General features: G+C 22.5%; 1 protein-coding gene across 8 annotated transcripts in view; it reads right to left on the bottom strand.

The window, feature by feature from the left end:
- Positions 1–19,058, bottom strand: part of LOC122511553 (peripheral plasma membrane protein CASK) — a 434,675-nt gene that overhangs the window by 281,007 nt on the left and 134,610 nt on the right. The gene's annotated exons all lie outside the window — the stretch shown is intronic.

The raw sequence follows: 19,058 nt of genomic DNA, 5'->3' as shown, positions 1-19,058 counted from the left end.
AATTATTTATTTATTTCTCTCTTTATTTTACAATCAATATGAAATACAAAAATAAATAATTTTTTGAATAATTGAATGTTTCTCAAAATTGAATTCTTATAAAGAATTTTAGCAATAAATTTTTAATTCATTAAATTCTTTTGACGAATTTTAACAAAAAAATTTAAGAATAAAAATAATTGAAAAATTCTGCGATGAGTTTCATTACTTATGAAAATAATTGAATCCCTAAAAAGCATTTTATTATTAACGAAAATAATTGAATGTTTTTGTAGAATTTTATTCAATCTTTTTTTTAAATAATTGAATTCTTTTGGAAAATTTTATTAAAATAGTAAATACTGGAGATCATTGAATTTGAGGAGGATTTTTGAAAATAGTTGAAATTTTGGCGCGACTTCTTATCCCATATAGAAGATTTACTAGAATATTTGCGAGATATTATTTTATTTCTCAAAACATCACTTTAGTATAATTTTAGCTCTAAAAAATAATTATAAGACAGAATGCTTATAGGTAAATAATGTCTTATTAAGTAATGAATCATTAATCAAATTTTAAGTAAAAATACTTTTTAAACAACATGAGTCTTAATTGAAAGAATTTTTTAGAATAAGAATAATAATTAAACAAAAATATCTTTAAAACTAAAATAGATTTGAACGATATTTTATAGAAAAAGATTACAATTTGTGAAAAACTTTATTAAGCAATTATTTAAAGTCTCAAATTCTTTGTTTAATAGAATATTTATGTGACAATCTTTCGATTTTCAAAAAATCTTATTTGTTGGAATATATGTTTAAATAAACTTTTATTAATACAATGTATTATTTAGAAAAAATGATATATGAAAAAATGTATATTTTAATTAACTCTTGTATGACAAAAATTTTTCTTAAGCAAATGGTAATTTTATAGAATGTTAATTAAAAAGAATATTAATTTACAAGAAATGAAAGTGAAACGAATTCTAATTTAATAGAATACTTAAATGTCTGAATTATAATTTGGCAGCATGTCAATTCGATCGATTTTATATTTGTAAGAAATTCAATTTGACATAATATCAATATATAAGAAACACTTTTTCGTAGAATTTTAATTTATCAGAATTGTAATTTTGTAGAATATTAATATTGCCAAATCTAATTTTAGTAGAAATCTGTTTTATCAGAATGATCAAATGTTCGAATCCTCAAAATTTCTAATTTCATTTTTACCTACAATCAATGTGACATAAATATTTGGCGCAAATTTAAAAATTTAATTTCTGATTGGTCAATTTTTAAATTTGCGCCAAATATTTATGTCACATTGATTGTAGGTAAAAATGAAATTAGAAATTTTGAGGATTCGAACATTTGATCATTCTGATAAAACAGATTTCTACTAAAATTAGATTTGGCAATATTAATATTCTACAAAATTACAATTCTGATAAATTAAAATTCTACGAAAAAGTGTTTCTTATATATTGATATTATGTCAAATTGAATTTCTTACAAATATAAAATCGATCGAATTGACATGCTGCCAAATTATAATTCAGACATTTAAGTATTCTATTAAATTAGAATTCGTTTCACTTTCATTTCTTGTAAATTAATATTCTTTTTAATTAACATTCTATAAAATTACCATTTGCTTAAGAAAAATTTTTGTCATACAAGAGTTAATTAAAATATACATTTTTTCATATATCATTTTTTCTAAATAATACATTGTATTAATAAAAGTTTATTTAAACATATATTCCAACAAATAAGATTTTTTGAAAATCGAAAGATTGTCACATAAATATTCTATTAAACAAAGAATTTGAGACTTTAAATAATTGCTTAATAAAGTTTTTCACAAATTGTAATCTTTTTCTATAAAATATCGTTCAAATCTATTTTAGTTTTAAAGATATTTTTGTTTAATTATTATTCTTATTCTAAAAAATTCTTTCAATTAAGACTCATGTTGTTTAAAAAGTATTTTTACTTAAAATTTGATTAATGATTCATTACTTAATAAGACATTATTTACCTATAAGCATTCTGTCTTATAATTATTTTTTAGAGCTAAAATTATACTAAAGTGATGTTTTGAGAAATAAAATAATATCTCGCAAATATTCTAGTAAATCATCTATATGGGATAAGAAGTCGCGCCGAAATTTTGCCAAGAAATTTATCAAATTTTTTGAAAATAATTGTATTTCGTAGAAGAATTTTATTATTTATAAAAATAATTGAAACTTTCACGAGAATTTAAAAAAAATTTTGAACATAATTGAATTTTTCCAATCATTTGTAACTTCTCAAAAATGCAAATTTTTTAGTGTTTGTAACTAAAATTCTTCTATAAGAATTTTTTTTTTGTAAACATGATTGTTATACTAGTTTTGTAGGAACATTAGGAACAATCACACATGAAAGAAATTTTAATTGCTATTTTTAAACAGTATTCATTAAAAAGATTTTCTTAAGTGGCCGACTACTGTCTGGTGTACCCTATTAAAAATTTAACTAATTTCAGAAGAATTTGAAATATTATAATTTTTCAAAAATCTAAGTTCTTTAAAATTTCTAATTAAATTCATTCAAAATTGATGTTTTATAAAATTTCAAATTAATACCTTTTGAAGTTCATTTGTTTATAAATGAATAAAGTTTTTTACTAGCAATTAGTATATAAAACTACTAAAAAATTCGTCGAAACTGTTCCTAATTCGATTGGTAAACGAACCCATACTATTTAATTACCTATAGTAAAGAACTACTAAATTAGATTTAGAGAGTAGAGTACAATATATTTTAAAAATCACATAGGTCATAAAATTGTGCGCCACACGAAGGATCGACTATTAACATATTTTCGAAATCTATTTGAAACTCAAGACACAATGTTCTCGGTTTATAGTATAGAGACTATAAGAAAGTAGTTGTCGTAAATTTCCAGCTAAATGAGTCATACATTATCATCACACTGTGTGTTTTAAGAATATTCTATGTTCGTAGTTTTGGAGAGTGAGGTTGAAAAGTTGGAAGATCACGCTCGTTGAAAATACGTGCCAAGGTCTCACGACATACTGGCCCAGAACGGATGCTGCATACTGAGAAAAAATAAAGAAGAGAGAGAGAGAGAAAAAAAAGGAAGTCACCCCCTACACCCCCGGTAACAGTGGAACTTCTTCTATTTTTCTTTTTTTTTTTGTTTGTTTTGTTTTGCTAAGTTCCGAGAGTGAAATACAAGGAGCTCAAGAGGAGAACTTTAATGTTGGAACGGGACAGACGAGCTTCTTTTGCCAGACTGTCACTTTTTATCTCATTACTCGACGACTTAAAATCGTGAGGTAAAAAGGAGTATTTGAAGAAACTTTTCGAACACCACAATGCTGCAGTGCAGTAGAAACATAAAAATCCAATCAGAGAAATGCGTTTGGATTCTCGATAAGTCTCTATATATACCGCTTAAGGCGTATTAAAAGAAAACCAATGTTCTTTAAAAGTGCTTTAGTCTTTAAATGACATTTCTTAGAACAATCAACAGGAGACAAAAAATAGAAGAAGAAAAAGATGAAATCTTCCACTGTTTGTATAATGGAATAATACTCTGCTTAGGATAAAAAAAGAGAGTTGACACAAAAATATGAATTTGTTTTTTTCCTAAACTTTTACCTTATTTCTTATACTTTTCCTAGATTTCCCTCGACACTTCTGATTTCCCTAATGAATGACAATCACTTATTCAAATTCTAAACAATAAACGATAGTATCTTTTCAAAAGCAATTAAATTTAGTTTCAATTTTAGTTTTTAGCTAATGCAATCTTAAGGTCATGTTATTCAGTGGTCACGTGTTCCCATAGTGAAGTATATGGAGCACGTGACCACTGAATAACATGACCTTAATTGACTAACTTAGAAAATTGTAAATTAAAATTTTATATTAAATTTCTAAATTAGAATTGTTAATAAACATTGAAGATTAAAATTGTTCATAAAACTTGTAAAATAACATTGTTAACTAAACATATAAATTAAAACTCTAAATTAACATTTTGAAATAAATATTTAAATTTAAATTATAGGTTAACGTTTTAAATTGAAAATGTAAATTTAAATTGCAAGTTAATATTGTAAGCTAAAAATGTAAAATACACTCGACTCTCGGATCTTTTGCACTTATGGGACCAAATCCTCTCATATCTTTTACCAAAACAAATGCCATGGTAACGCAAAACAAAACAATATGTACACAGTAAAAAGAAAATCTTATTTTAAGGCACGAAAGCTGCCTTAAATTAAGATGCAACATTTTTAAGACAGTCAATGTTGAATTTACGCACGTTTTTCGTATCCTTTAACATTATAGCAGACAGTGTTGAATTTAAGGCAGCTCTTAAATTAAGATTTACTTTTTACTGTGTATAACCAAATATATAAATTAATGACATTATTTATGTTTTAGTTTTAATATTTACATTTATAGTAATTGAAATTTTAATGTAATTTTAATCACATAATGGAGCAGCTGCTATAATTCACTTTAGTTAACCTAAGTTATCGTGAAATAAATATTTTGACACTCTGATAGTCATTTATTTATTTAATGTAAAAGGTAAAAGGTGCGGGAGAAAAATTGCAAAAGACTCGAGAGTGTAAAAGATCTGAATGCAAAAGATCCGAAAGTCGAGTGTAAAACTGTTGGTTATAAAGTTATAAATTGAGAATATAAATTAAAATTGTAAAATAAAATTGTAAATTAATAAATTTATAATTTATCAAATTGTAAACTAAAAATGTAAATTAAAACTGTAAGTTAACGTTTCTAATTGAAAAAATAAACCAAAATTTTTTTTTTAAATTTAAAATGTAAATTAAAATTGAAAGTTAAAATTTTAAATTAAAATTGTGAATTAAGATTGTCAATTAAAGATTTAATTTATTCGCTTTTAAAACAAGTCATAAATAGAGATTTAAAACAAATTTTAAAACCATCATTAGAAATTGTTGGATCTTGATTTCCCAGGTGGAAAACTCAATTATTTGCCTCGAATTTCACGAAAATTGAGAAAGCACTTTTTTCACTTCAAATCTTTCATCCAAGATTGAAGTAGTTTCAAATTTCAGTTTCCAATTTTTCAAAACATTCTACACTTTCTTTTATCAAATCTTTCATAGCACTATACCTCGATCGAAAACCATTATATGTAATTTAAAGCGAAACAACAATTTCTTCTGCGTGTAATTTTACAATATTCACAAATAAAAAAAATTCTACTACATTACAAATAATTTATTTTATTAAATTATAATCATAATTAATTTAATTAATAATTAAATTATAATTATAATTAAATTGAATTAAAGTAAATTAAAATAAATAAATAACATTTTTAATTATTCTTTTCATAGTAGGTATTAAACAACTTATCGTGTGATTTCAAAAATTATTCTAATTATTAAATTATTCAAATCAATAATTGAATAAAATTAAATCATTCAAATTAATAATTGAATAAAATAAAATTATTCAAATTAATAATTACATAAAATTAAATTAAATACTAAAATTAACAATCAACTGTAATTAAATTCAACAAAAAATAGTCAATAAAAAGCAAGATCAAAATTATCTCTTTGATCTCAAAAACTTATCGGCATGAGTTTCAAGTAGGTAGGTATTAATTAACTTTCCGTCCTTCTTCATGCGAGGATTCAAATAAGAGAATGAAATTAATTGAAGTTGATAGAGCTTTTCAACTTCTTCAAAGATTTATGAGATTTTAATTGTTTGCCAATGAATAAAATCAGATATTGAATTGGTAACTTTCCAATAGATTTCAGTTACAATTACTGATTATTCATTTTTTTTTAAATTTTCTTTGTCACGGAATCTCTATATTTTTTTAATTCTTAATTCGAAATTTACGTATTAGATAGCTGAACTTTATTTGTACCTACATCCCGCAAAATATAATATCACGAATAATATGCATACTAATAACTTGTATATCATTAAGATATTCAACAGTTCAGCAACTCTGATATCAAAATCATTATCACTTGCAACTTTGGCCAATTTTAATTATAAAATTATGTAATAAAGATATAAGGAATGAAATTGAAACTGAATACAAATTTTAATTTCTAGTACTTATTTATTTCTACTATTTATTTACCTATTAATTTCTACTGCTTATTTATTTATTTATTAATATTTACTTTTGCATAATAACAATTAATGAAAATGGTGACTTTTAATATTTGCCAAAAGTCATAATCTCAAATAAGAATTATTTTCAAAAAGTTATTAAAACTGAATAATTAAAGACTGTTCAAAATAATAAAAAAATCAATTCAGGTAACATACCAATTTTAAACTGCGATCCAAAACCATATTTTGCCTTGGGGATAGTAAAAGGTAGGACCAAAGTATTTTTCTGACACTCACCTGAAACAAAGAAAAAATTCATTATTAACAAAAAAGCTTTGATAAAAATTGTAATCTTCTGAAAAAAATGAGAATGTAACAAAATTAAAAAATAAAAAGCAAATAAAAAAATTAAAATGAAATATACTCTTTTCTAATTTAGAATCTTTTATATTATATTTTTTTTCTCTTTGTCCTTTTTGCTGAAATCGTAAAAGAAAATTTTTTAATAACTTAAGTCCAAGCGGTTCTCTATATTTTATATATATTTTTGTTCAAATTATACATCTCGAGTTGAGAAAATATTGAGAGAGAAATTTAAAATAAAAATTACATACATACATACATATATATAATTGCAAAAAGATTTTTCAGCAAATATTTTACAAATTAAAATGGAAAAATTTAATTAAAAAAAATAATTTTAATTTAGCTGAATTTTTTTTATCTATACACAAATATTTAAATTGAACCAGAGTAAAAAATGTGAAAAAGAGGTATTTCATTAAACAAAGGGAACAAATCCGATAAGACGACATAAACCCAGTTCGTTTGCAACTTTTAATTTTCTCGTCATGAAATTGCCATTAGGGGAAGCAAAAACTTTTCTTCTTAACTCACATTTATTAACAGTCCATCTACTGCTTTAATAGGGCACTTTCACGTCCTATAATAATTTATACTTTCTTTTATAAAACAAATATTATAGCAGTGCACTACTAACTTTTTTTTCTAAATGTCAAATGAAATTAAAATTATTTATAATATCCCAATAAAAATTGACAATTATTTTCTTATAAATCAATATAGTCAATTTTTTTCAATTTTCAAACTAAAACAAATACAAATCTTTCCTTATTTCCTTATTTTTTTTCAATTTTAACCAAAAAAATCTATTCAACAATTTAAAAATCTTGTGGGTTCATTTCTTATTATTTTTTTTCTAATTTCAACGAAAAATCTTCTTAATACTAAAAAATTATTTTGTTCTCGAATTTTTATAAATTAAAATAAGTTTTCCTCTTACATAACGAACTCGTTTCAGAATATGAAAATTACTTTAATTTTGGTAATTCTACGATTAAGTAATGAAGTAGAATCTGCATAATTAAACGCCGAGATTTTCTTTTGCGTTAGTTGAAACATTAGGGGAAAAGTCAGTTAACTAAAAATCACAATTTAATAATATTAATGAAAAACTTTAATGTCTTCATAAATTTATACACAAAAGAACATTCACTTTTCTTCTTCATGTAAAATTAATAAAATTAAATTTTAATTATTTATGAAACATAAATTTAATATTAAAGGCAAAGTAACGTTTATTTTAAAAGAAATGAAACTAATAAATTTCAGTGTCTCTTGAACAGAGAAATATGCAATCTACTTTTTCACAAAGGAACTTGCATTTGAAAAAAAACAAAACTTCAAACGTTAACTAGAGTTTTATTAGTCAAAAGAGTTTTCTGTTGTGAGTAATGAGTTAGAATGATAAATAGTTTTCATGAACAAAAGATTTTTATATAAGAATAGTTTCAAAGAGAACAAACAAAAAACAAAAGAAATATAAACCAGAAAAACAAAAAGTATGTTTTTCAAAATTAGAAAAAAAAAATACAAAACAGTAGCTATAGGATAATCTATAAATAGCCCAAAGCTTGTTTTTCAAATGTAAAATTTCTAAAATGAAAAAAAACATTCAAACGTGAATGAATAATTCAATAAAAGGCGGATTAAATTTAATAAATGAAACATAGATTCCGGCCAAATAACACTTTTCTTGTTGGCAATTACATTTTTAATTTAAATTATATTTTAATATTAATTTTTAACGTTTAATTTCAGAGATTAAATTATAAATTAAATCTGAATTAAAATCTCTTCAATTATAAATTAATATTAATTTTTATAATCATTATATTTTTAGTAATTATATCAAATATATCCTGCAAACAAAACCTTGACCAAATTAAAATTCGACGAAATGAAAATTCTGGCATTCAAAAATCCTATACTCACTCAATATTTTTTTATCGATAATTCTGCGAAATTAACATGCAGCCAGTTATTTTAGAATTACGATTTTAAGTGAAAAATGAGTTAAATATATAAATGTTGTATTTAGAAATTTTGTCAAATAAATATAATTTCAAAATTATGTTAAGTAAAAGTTAAAAATTCGTCAAATGAATTCAATTATTTAAAAATTTGTTAATAAAATTCTTTATAAGAATTACATTTTAAGAAACATTCAATTATTCAATAAATAATTTACTTTTGTATTTAAATAATTGAATGCTCGTAGAATTTTCTAATAAAAATTAATTTGAAAATAAAATTTTAGTTTAAATTTTAGATAATAATAGAATATGAAAATAATTTTTAAGAAGTTACAGTAACAATATTCTTATAATACAAAATAATGATTTTAACACTCAATCCTCTTTAATTATTATAAAACATGAAGAAATCGATCACTTCATGTTTCAATCGATTTCTTAATGTTTTCTAATAATTAAAGATGACCAAAAGATAAAATCATTATTTTATATTATAAGAATATTGTTACTGTAACTTTAACAAAATTATTTTCATTATTTTAATTCAATTATTATTTTCTAGAATTTTAAATTATTTTTTATGAAAATAATAATTAAATTCCTTTAAAAAATTTATTATTTATAAAAATAATTAAATGTTTGCATACAATTTTATTAAAAATTTTTTTAAATAATTGATTTCTTTTTTTCGAATTTTATTAAAATTTGCATGAACATAACTATTTTTTTCAAAGAATTCAATTATAATTGTATGAAAAATAATTAAATTTTTGGGATAAATTTTATTAAAATTTTCGAAAATAATTGAATTTCGGCGAAAAATTTTTTTTAATTTTTGAAAATAATTGAATTTTTGACAAGAATTTTATTATTTTTGAAAAGAATTGATTTCTTGTGATGAATACTATTATTTATGAAAATAATTGAATTTTGCAATGAATTTTATTAAGATTCCTGAAAATAATTAAATTTTTGGGATGAATTTTATTAAAATTTTCGAAAATATTCGAATTTCGGCGAAAAATGTATCTATTTATTTATAAAGATAATTGTAATCTTAAGGAGAATTTTTTTTAATTTTTGAAAATAATTGAATTTCTGACAAGAAATTATTACTTTAGATAAAAATTTAGTTCTTCTGATGAATATTTTTTTTATGAAAATAATTGAATTTTGCTACAAATTTTATTAAAATTCCTGAAAATAATTGAATTTTTAGGATAGATTTGATATTTTTTAAGAAAATATGAGGAATTTAAGAAAATTATGAGAATTTTCAAATTCATTCGTTTACAATTCAATTTTACCTGAAATTTCAATTATTCGAAAATTCTGCAATTAAATATATGTTGAAAAATAAATACTTGAAATAATTTCAATAAAAATCCTATTAAACTTTTAAAAAGAATTAATTCTACAGAATTTTTTGTCAAAAATATGAAAAATTATAAGAATTTCAATGATTTTAGTTTGAAATTTTTTCAAAATTTAATTATTTCTAAAAATCCAGGTTTTAATGCTTTTAATATTTAATTATAATCTAAAATTTTAACTGAAATTCATTTTTAAAACCATTTTTATTAGTGAATTCTACGAGAATTCAATTATTTAAATACAAAAATGAATAATTTATTAATTTCATGTTTCTTGAAATTAAATTCTCATAAAAAATGTTATCAACAAATTTTTTAAATCATTAAATTTTTTGGACGAATTTTAATAAAATTTTTAAGAATAATTACATTTTTCGAGGAATTCAAATAAAATTGCATTAAAAATAATTGAAATTCTGCAATGAGCTTTATTATTTATGAAAATATAATTGAATTCCTAAAAGAATTTCATTATTTATAAAAATAATTGAATCCCTGTAAAAATGTTATTATTTATGAAAATAATAATTCTTGTAAAATCGAATTCAAAATAATTGAATTTCTAAAAGAATTTCATTATTTATAAAAATAATTGAATCCCTGTAAAAATGTTATTATTTATGAAAATAATTGAATTATTGTGAAGAAATTTATAAAAAAATTTGTAAATAATTGAATTCCTGTAAAAATTTTTATTATTTATGAAAATAATTGAATGTTTGCGTAGAATTTTATTGAAATTTTTTTTAATAATGGAATTCTTTTGGAAAATTTTATTGAAAAAGTAGATATTGAAAATCATTGAATTTTAGAAAACTTTTGAAAATAATTGAAATTTTGACAAGAATTTGATTAAAATTTTGTAAAATAATTGAATATCAGAGAAGAATTTTATTATTTATAAAGAGAATTGAAATTTTGACGAGAATTTAAAAAAAATTTTGAACACAATTGAATTTAGTAACTATGTTACTAAGTTAGTTAGTAAGTTATTAACTAAGTTAGTAACTAACTCACTATTCTCCCTGGAGAAACTAAATTCATTGAATTTTTACAAACCGTTGACTTTGGTTTTTTATTTAAAGTAAAATTTCATTCATAGTTAAAAATAACACCAAAATAGATTATTTTAATCCATTCTGGTGTTATTTTAACACTTCACGTTTTACTGTGTAAATAAAGAGACAAAAGTCGAATGTTTCTTATGAGATAAAAATTACCTGACGACGAAATTCCTTCGTCTGGGCAAGGTAATACTTGTAAACATGCGTCGGTAATGATCGTTTTGTCTCCTCGCCAATCCATCGGAGCGGAGGGCCAAATTGTTGTTGCTTTGGTCGACGGGACCCGGGCGATCTCTGACCCAATGAGCCACCAGGTGATTTTTGTCCATGAGACGTTCCCGGTGAACTTAAACGCGTTGCACTCGCGGATTTGTTTAACGGATAACCAGTTGAATTGGGAAGGGGATGCGTATAATAAAGGGGATTTGTACCCGAAGATTTCCAATCGTAACGCCATCTTGGCGGTGGTGTTCTAGTGGCTTGAACGTGAGTCTGATGCACAGGTGTGTTTGCAAGTGAAGCACTGTAAGTGGCTCTCAAGGAACATTGCTGAAGTGTTAAAACTGGCCTCAGGCACACTCTACACGGAGGATAGACTTGGGGATTCCAAGAGTGATAACAGCATCCCGGCGACCTGGAGCCCAACGGATCCCTGGTCGCAGGGTAGTTCATGACGATCTTCACATCGCATTTACTATTACTGGCAATGCCATATCATGATTCGACAAAAATTTTTCTACATCCCTCTTTTTCGATCCATCTCGTCCAATAATTTTTCTTTCATTTCACTTTTTCACAGTTTCTCTTAATGTTTTAATTTCACAAATTATCCGCTTTCTTATAATCACCATTTCCATTATCTAACTACGACAAATGTTTTCTTGAGTCTTTTGAAATTTTACTAAAGCACGATTGATTAATTTTTAAAAAGGCAATCTCTTTAGGAGGTTCAAAAATTGTATACTTTTTGCACAAATACATGATGATTGTCTTCTTGATTTTTTTGTAAAATATTAATTGTCATTGATTATTATTAATTTATTGTTATAGTTCTTATTAAGGAATAACATTTTTTCAATTAAAATAAAATTTTTAAGGGATAAAATGATCGTCTAATTTCTCCACTTGAGAACGCTAAGATCATCACTAGGTGGCGTTGGAATCGAACGATATGAACTGATCTGCCATCTAGCGGTGACCTTGACGTTCGCAGGTGGGGAATAGCATCTCCATATTGAATCCATGCTCAAGATGTTTGCAATATTATAATTATTTATGATCACACATTAAATCTATAGAGTTTGATAATTAATAAAAATTAATTTTAATTTTAAATTCATTTTAATTTGCTATTTGTATGGTCTAGATTTTTTAGTTCGTAAATATTGTACGATAACATTTAGAGAAATTACAAATGATTGCAGAAATTAAATTATTTTCAAAAGTAATAAAATTATTCCCAGAAATTCAATTATGTTCAAAAATTTTAAAAATTCTAGTCTCAATTATTTTTAGAAATAATAAAATTCTTCTCCGAAATTCTATTATTTTCAAAAGTTTTCCTCAATTCAATGATTTATAATATCTATTTTAATAAAATTTTATCAATAGTATTCAATTATTTAAAAAAAAAATAATCAAATTCTACCCAAACCTTTAATTATTTTCATAAAATAATAAAAATTTCACAAGATTTCAATTATTTACAAATTTTTTTTTCATAAATTTTTTTGCAATTATTTAATTATTTTCATAAATAATAAAATTCTTACAAGGATTCAATTATTTTAGTAAATATTAAAATTCTTTTTTGGAATTCAATTATTTTCATAAATAATAAAACTCATAGCAGAAATTTAATTATTTTTAATGCAATTTTAATCAAATTCCTCAAATTGTAAACAAATAAATTTGATAATTCTCAAAGAACTTTTTTTAAAAAATTATTAAAAATAATGCATTTATAGAAGAATTTTAGTTAAACACGAAAAAAAATTTAATTTTGGAAAAGTTACAAATTATTGCAGAAATTTAATTATTTTCAAAAGTATTAAAATTCTTCGCAAAAATTCAATTACGTTCAAAATTTTTTAAAAATTTTCTTCAAATTTGAAATTTTTTTTAGAAATAGAAAAATTCTTCTCCGAAATTCAATAATTTTCAAAAATTTTTCTCAATTCAATGATTTTTAATATCTATTGTTTTAATAAAATTTTATCAAAAGAATTCAATTATTTAAAAAAAATAATAAAATTCTACGGAAACCTTTAATTATTTTCATAAAATAATAAAAATTTCACAGAAATTCAATTATTTACAAATTTGTTTATAAATTTCTTGGCAATCATTTAATTATTTTCATAAATAACAAAATTTTTACAGGGATTCAATTATTTTCGTATATAATAAAATTCTGTTAAGGAATTCAATATATTTTCATAAATAATAAAACTCATAGCAGAAATTGAATTATTTTTAACGCAACTTTAATCAAATTCCTCGAATTATAAACAAATAAATTTGAAAATTCTCAAACAAATTTTTCAAAAATTATTAAAAATAATGCATTTATAAAAGAATTTTTGTTAAAAACACGAAAAAAAATTAAATTTTGGAAAAGTTATAAATTATTACAGAAATTCAATTATTTTCAAAAGTAATGAAATTCTTCGCAAACATTAAATTTTGTTCAAAAATAATAAAATTCTTCTTAGGAATTCAATTATTTTCACAAATATTAAAACGCATAGCAGAATATCAATTATTTTTAATACAATTTTAATCGAATTTCTCTAAAAATGTCATTATTCTTAAAATTTTTATTAAAATTCGTCGAAAGAAATCAATTATATAAAAATTTGTTGTTAAAATTCTTTATGAGAATTGAATTTTAAGAAACATTCAATTATTCAATAAATTATTTATTTGTAACCCGTTTACAATAAATGAAATGAAATAAAATTTTTGTATTTAAATAATTAAATTCTAGTAGAATTTTCTAATAAAAATTGATTTAAAAATGAATTTCAGTTTAAATTTTAGATATATAATTGAATATTAAAAGCAATATAGTGTGAACTTTTAGAAATAATTTAATTTTGAAATTAATTTTTTTTAAAAGTTTAATTGAATTTTTTTATATTATTTTAAGCTTTTATTTTCTAATATATATTTAATGGAAGAATTTATAAATTATTGGAAGTTTGTAAAATTGAATTGTAAACAAATGGATTTGAAAATTGTCAAAGAAAACTTTTTTGAAAATTATTGAAAATAATCGATTTAAAGAAGCATTTTATTTGAAAATTTTTTTAAATAAAAATTGAATTGATAATAATTTTATCACTGTGTCATTTTTAATTATTATAAAACATGAAGAAATCGATGACTCCGAGTCGAAGACTCGGAGTTATCGATATCTTCATGTTTTATAGTTATGAAAAATTTAATTTATAGTTTTAAGTAAAATGTTCTCTTATTTTACTCTGATTGGTCCGTATTTTTAAATACTTTCATTGGTTCGAGCCCTGAGTTAATGTTATTAGTAATTTACTTTTATTAAAAAATAGTAACTAAATAGTTGTATGTGATGAAGAAAGTATCAAAAAGTATAGTCTCGTGAGTTCGAGGCCTGCAATAATAATAAATAAAACTTTGCTTTTTAAAGAATTTAAATCCGTTTTATAATAAATTGTAAAAAAAATATTTATTCCATTTTTGATTAATCGAGTTGTGCAAGAAGCTATTCAATGAATAGTTTTTCCCACACGCTCTATTAAAATCATTAGTTCATACTGTTTAATGTAAAATTTAAGTCAATTAAATGACATTTGAACCAATAATTTCAGTATTTGAAGAAAATATGAATTGAACCATTTAATTGACTCCAATAAATATTATTTGATTCAATTAAATATTTAATTGATAATAGTGAATTAATCGTTTTTTTAAAAATCAAATAAATTTTTTTTCAGTGTATTGAAAATGCTGGCACAAAGCATTTAGCAAAAGACAGTAAAAAATAAATTCAATACGATTATGGGCAATTTAGAGAATTGGACTAAATTATCTATAATTAAATCTTTCGAGTCTAATTATAAACGACTGAATCTGCAACAAGGTGTCTGCATTTTGATTGAAAGGGTTACGTTAATGGGATGCCCTTCTGTCTTGTTAAAGATGATATGTGCATGGGATGTACAAAGGGATTCCGACCCACTAAATACGTGCTATTTCCAACACTCGCGAGTTCACACGTCTGAATAGATCTTTAGAAGACCAAATCCTAGCTCTTTACTTTAAGAACAGTCGCATATCTCTCTCTAAGAATCTCTAATCGTGTTTGTGAATCACTTTGATCTATCAGTGGAAAAAGCATGCATCCCTAAATTCGTAAACGATAAGACCTTGCCTGGGAACTTTCAACGATTGCCAATTCAATTTAGAAAATACTCCAATGTAAACAGCACCAGATGTCAATTTTCGCATGCTGAATAAAAGCGAGAGATTTAGAAATTTTATTTTCTCTTAGTATTATTTTGCATTTACCTTACATTAACTGTCTTTCACTCCACAAATATCTTTTATTTCTCCATAAAATATTATTTGACAGAAATTTTAGTTTCGCAACAAACTTCCACTAGTAAGACAAGGACAATATTTATCTATTAAATTAAAATTCCAGCAAATGAAAATGTCGTCAAATTGAAATTCGATCTAATGTAAATTCTGTCAAATGAATGTTCGATTATGTAAAAATTTGCTATTATGGAAATTCGTTTAAATGAAAATCATAATAAATAAAAAATCGTACAAACGAAATGTCTGTTAAGGATTTAATTTTTAAAAGATCTCTGATTCTTTTTAATATCAGTACAAGCAACAATTCGCGCGCGGCTGACTTTTGACTCACTTTTTAAAATAAATTATTAATTTTAAAAATAATAAGAACGTAAAAATTTTTAATTCTTATTTTTTTTATAAAAATAAAATATGAATTGGAATATATAGTTTTAATATTAATATAATTATAATAATCATATATTCTGACATTAGGAAATTCAGGGAAAAGTCAGGAATTTTTATTAAAAGTACTGAAAGAATTTAAATTTTTAGAATTCATAAGAAAATTCTGAATTTTCGTGTCTTATTTATTTGACTCATAAACTATAAAATTACCACGAATTCTAATACAAAACTTTCAATTTTTTCAATTTCGGACAAAACATTCTTTTTAAATAACTTAAATCTTGAACAACTATCATAAAATAAATAAATTATTTAATGAATAATTTTACTTAAATATTTCAAAATTAATTCAATTTTTAAAGAGTTGCGTTTACAATTTTCATAAATAAATGAACTGCAAACGGTTTCAATTTGAAATTTTATAAAATTTCAATGTTGAATAAATTTAATTAGAAATTTTAATGAACCCAGATTTTTGAAAAATTTTAATAAATCAAAATATATATAAATAAAATAATATAATTTACAATCTGTAAATTAATATTTAATATACTTAATATAATTATGGTAAATTATAATGAATAAATAATATTAAGGCACAAATATTAGGCCCCAATTTTGTTTTTCTGTATCTTTAATTTACGGAAATTGTATTTATCTATTAAGAATTACTAATAATTTCATTAATTCGAAATTATTAGTTTACAAAATAATAATATTTTCAATTATATCAAGAAAATAGTTTAAATATTTCATAAAATATTTCATATTATTATTATTATTTACAAAAATATTAAAGTTTCAAAATTTTTTAGCTCTTAAGCCTGTGATATATATTGTACTATTCATATGCATTTTATATCAAAGATTATAAAAAAAATTGTTGGCATTGATAAAAAATTATCTTAAATTATTTGTCAATTTTTTTATTTAAAAAAACTGTACAAAAAAAAATAATTTTTTATAGCAAAGATTACGTGACCTTGTGATAATATTTATTTGCAACTCACTTTTTTCGAAAAATTATGAATACACATTTAACTTAAAGAAAAAATAAATAAATTCTTTTATGAAAATTCAGAAATTTAGAAACATGGAAAATAATTTAAATTTTTAAATGCGATAAAAACGAAAAAATTGGAAAAAATTTTGACAACTCTCAGCACCATGAAACATTCGTGTATTAGTTAACAAACCGAGGTAAGTATATATCTATATATATTTTTCCTTTATTTTGATTTAAAAGCCCACTGTACGGTAATATTCTGCTAACCCACGTGTTTCAAAACATGAAAACTATCTCACACATACGTATTCGATAATTGTCATTCTTATATCATATGAATGATATAATAGAAAGAATGTTATTGTTCAATTTAAAAGGACATTGTTTCCCTAATTTAAAGATCCTCTAACAATGAAATACGCGACAAACTATATCAACTGATAAGATCTTGTTTTGTCAACATATAGTAAAAGGGTTATATGAATAAAATTATGTAATCTGTATTTCTCTTTAATTTAATATTATATTTTATTTTTGAGAAAATTTGTCGCTTTGTAACCAAATTAGAGGAATCTGCTCCAATAATTATTCGGTAATTCAGCTTTTTATTCTTTCTAATTTATCCACTACTAAATAAGATAATTTTTATCTTCTGTTCGTAGGATAAATATAAAATAATAAATTAATAAATTAAAGTTAAATTATAATAATTAACACAATTATTTAACTATAAAGAAATCTTTTCTTATGATATAGTTTTTATTCATAAATAATTTTGTAAGTTCGGTTGCTATGTTCTATATAAACTGACACAATATTAACAAAACAAAACAAAATAAATAATAAAGTTCATTCACCTTTGTAAGAACCTTTCTCTCACTTAACAACTTCAAAAATTTCAACAAATGAATATTCCCACTTTGACAAATCTATAAACAAAAATTAAATAAAATTTAATAATAAAATTTTATAAATTCTACCTACAAAAGGAACCCTAAATTAACTATTCTATTAATAAATAAATATTCTTTAAAATTATAAACTTTATTAAATTCTGATTTATTTTAGATATGATAAAATTATAATATCGAAAAATGATCAGAACTAATTCAATTCACATAATAAAATCCATTTATTTCACTGAGAAATTGACTAAATAATTAATTTAAATAAATTAATTATTTCCTATTATAAATAATATTTTTGGTGGTCTGGGATCAATATTTATTGAATCTTTCAAACTGCCACATCGATATAGCCTATTACTATATGAACACAGCTCATAAGAATATTCAATAAACTTACGATTTGCTTTTGTTACCTCTTTAGGAATCAAAACTGAGGTTGAAAGTTAAAAAGAATTCAACGAGCTCCTCAAATTTCAATTCCAGGGCTTGACTTTGTAGATTATTTTGTAATTAACAAGATATTAGTTGTAAAACAACAAATTCTTGTATAATTTTTACGATTTGTAATGTATTTGTGTTAAATGTTAATAATTATAATTTTCAATAACAGGTTGAAAGTTGAAAAACAACGAGCTCCTGAATATTACAAATATATAATATTGTGTGTTAAATGTAAGATAAGTGTCAATGCTTACCCTTTCAAGTGTTTGAATAGATATGAGAGAGCGAAACCTTTGATTTCACTGTTTATATACCCTGTAAAGGACGCTACCGAACCTTCTAGAACCTTCTAGAATTTTCTACCCGTCCTTATTTCTTTCCGGTTAATAGGAAAAATCCGCATGACTTCCGTTTCGCGAAGCTATCGGTCTCTCTATTGACGGAAATTCATAGCGTGTCATATTCGTCACTCCAATAATATTTAAATTTCTCGAGTAGAGACAAAACTATATTTTCTCTCTTTCTAGTCTCCAACGTGTCTAACGTATTCCGAAAACAATACCATTGTATAGCTGTCAATCACTTTTCTCTATGAATTTATTTTATTTCTTTAAACTTTAATAATTCTTTAAATAATAAACTTATAATAATTTTAAATGTTACTAACAATATCTATTAATTTTTATCTTTCTATTGATATAAATTTTACCATAACTTTATTTATTCTAACATAATATAATTAAATAATTTAATTAATAAAATTAATATTATTTATAAAAAATAAAATATACACTTTAAATAGAAAATTAACAT

The sequence above is a fragment of the Leptopilina heterotoma genome, unplaced genomic scaffold (assembly GCF_015476425.1).
Source record: "Leptopilina heterotoma isolate Lh14 unplaced genomic scaffold, ASM1547642v1 Lhet_87, whole genome shotgun sequence".
NCBI classification, from domain to species: domain Eukaryota; kingdom Metazoa; phylum Arthropoda; class Insecta; order Hymenoptera; family Figitidae; genus Leptopilina; species Leptopilina heterotoma.
The sequence above is the reverse complement of the archived record's forward strand: the minus strand, read 5'-3'. Positions and strand labels throughout refer to the sequence as shown.